This window comes from Prionailurus viverrinus, chromosome B2 (assembly GCF_022837055.1).
Source record: "Prionailurus viverrinus isolate Anna chromosome B2, UM_Priviv_1.0, whole genome shotgun sequence".
Taxonomy (NCBI): Eukaryota; Metazoa; Chordata; class Mammalia; order Carnivora; family Felidae; genus Prionailurus; species Prionailurus viverrinus.
The window spans coordinates 36,667,869-36,670,246 of record NC_062565.1 but is presented as its reverse complement, the minus strand read 5'-3'; the positions used below and the strand labels follow the sequence as shown (position 1 = coordinate 36,670,246).

Here is a 2,378-nt window from a genome sequence, read left to right as displayed (position 1 = left end):
AAAAAAACCCCATCACATATTTTTTTTTAATGTTTATTTTTGAGACAGTGACAGAGCACGAGCAGGGGAGGGCAGAGAGAGAGGGTGACACAGAATCCAAAGCAGGCTCCAGGCTCTGAGCTGTCAGCACAGGGCCTGACTCGGGGCTCAAACTGCAAGATCATGACCTGAGCCAAAGTCAGATGCTTAACTGAGTCATCCAGGTGTCTCAAAACCCACAAAATTTGAATAAAGCCATCACCCAATGAATCTGGACACAGTTAAAGTTTGCTTTAAATACTTCTTCGGGGGAGAAGATACCAAGCTGGTACTCAATTAAAAGAAACATTTTTACAGTCTTGAAAAGTCTTTTATTTTTTTTACATTTATCATGCTATTAATTCATAGAGAATGGGTTCCCAGCTCAGGCTCCTTTCCACTGGTTCTCACAAAGTGTGCTTCTCTGGGTGGGGCAGGCTGGTGCTTCAGTTGAACCCAAGTACCTTTCTCCTTGGCTTCCTTCTTTTTCTGATCATTTTCCTTCACATGCTTCAGGAAGCTGTCTCAGCTCTTTGCTTAACGTGCTCAACATATACATGAATTCTCTTGGCAAGAATCTTGCCCTTGTTTGTTTACAATAATGCCAACAGCATGCTGGGTAACATTGCAGACTCTTCCAGTTTTGCCTGGGTAACATTTGTGGGGCATTCCTTTTTGAACAGTGCCCATTCCCTTGATGTGTACAATATCACCTTTCTTGTAGATTTGCGTGTATGTTCCTAAAGGAACAACTCCATGTTTTCTAAAAGGCCTAGAGAACATATAGCGAGTACCTCTCCTCTTTCCCTTTGTGTTGGTCATTTTGGTGAATTACTGGAAGATGGCGGTTCCAGCTGAAAGGCAGCTCAGGTCGTTTTCTAAGTGCTGGGTATGTAGCAACGATCAAAGAGGACAAAACAGGCCAATGGCCTGCCTTCATGGCACTTACATTCCAGAGGAAGGTGACAGACAAGAGACAACATACACGAGTGTAAATGTGGCTCACGCCTGTGTGCTCATGTGAAGGAGAGGGCTAGAAGTGGTTGCCCAGGTAGAAACCAGAGCAGCTTTCAAAGCCCTGGGGACAAGGGACAAAGACTGAGGCCCAGGGAAGTGGGGAGTGGGGGGTGGTTCTTTCCAGGAGGAGAGAGAGCAAAAGGGAGGGCCCTGCCTTTCAGCATGGTTGGTGTGGTGGGGACTAGTGAGAGGCAGGGGTGGGACGTGAGGTCCAGTGTGACAGGTCCAGTGGGCAGGGGAGGGCCCTGGGATCCTTAGAGAACATTGGGTTCTTCTCTAAGTCGTGGAGCCGGTGGAAGTTTCTGAGCAGAGGAGGGCCCTGGTCTGACTCACACTTTAACAGGCTCACTGGCTTCCTGACTGGAGAATTCCTGTAGGGAGAAGGGACAGAGCAGTAGGGGTGAGGGCTGTTGTAGAAATCTGGGGAGAGGGGGTGCTGTCTGGGCCCGCTGAGCTTCAGGGGCTGGGGCAGGCAGGATTTGTAGGTGGGTGCGGTGAGAGACACCACAGAGTCAAGGTAGACTCCAAGTGGGGTGGCCTTCACAGAACCAGGGATGGGGGGAGCCTGCTTGGGACATGCTGGGTTTGTCCAGAGAGAAGGCAAGGAAGCTGAACTTCTCAAGGACCTGCTCAACAAACACAAACCCAACACGTGTTTAAGGAAAACCATACAGACTTTACAAGGTGTTCAAGTTCATACTCATCTGTCTGTGACGGAAAAGGAGCTACTTCTCACTTATCCCTAGTCCTCAAGGTCACAATTTACCTTGGTACATCAGCTCAGCAGAAGTTAGGGATAATACTGCTTTAACTCAGTATTGGTTTGCAGGAACTATTCAAGACTGTATTGTTATGGGAACCAGAACATGTCAGGATGGCCCTGTTAATTTCAGTTTAGCTCAGGGTGCTGGGTTTCTGTTTTCTCTGAGAGTGGTGTGGAAAGTCTGTCATGGTTGTACCAGGAAAGAGCGTCGGTTTTTTTTCTAGAAGTTTGAGATGAGTACTAGAAGCAGTCCTTAGACCACAGCACAGATCAATCCCCCGGGAACTTGATAACGTGTCCACGACCACACCTGCGACCTACAGGTCTGGACTCCAGGGCTGTCATGGCCCAAGGATCTGCATTCTCAAGCATCCATTGCTACAGTGCTGACAACCCACCCTGGCTTGGAGGAACACTGAACTAGATGTGCGAGCCCCTGGGAACCTGAGCCCCGAGCCAAGGGCTGAGGTGTCAGCTGGGGAGAAAGGTGTCATCACCAGTGTTCAGGTAACTGGGACGAGATCACCAAGCAGGGAAGAGACGGGTCCTGAGCTGAGCCCTGGAGCTCCCAGTGGATAGA

At 49.2% G+C, this 2,378-nt stretch overlaps 1 pseudogene; it reads right to left on the bottom strand.

Moving 5' to 3' along the window:
• Window positions 1–368: 368 nt before the first annotated feature.
• Window positions 369–900, bottom strand: LOC125165670 (60S ribosomal protein L21-like; annotated as a pseudogene).
• Between the last annotated feature and the right edge of the window lie 1,478 nt (window positions 901–2,378).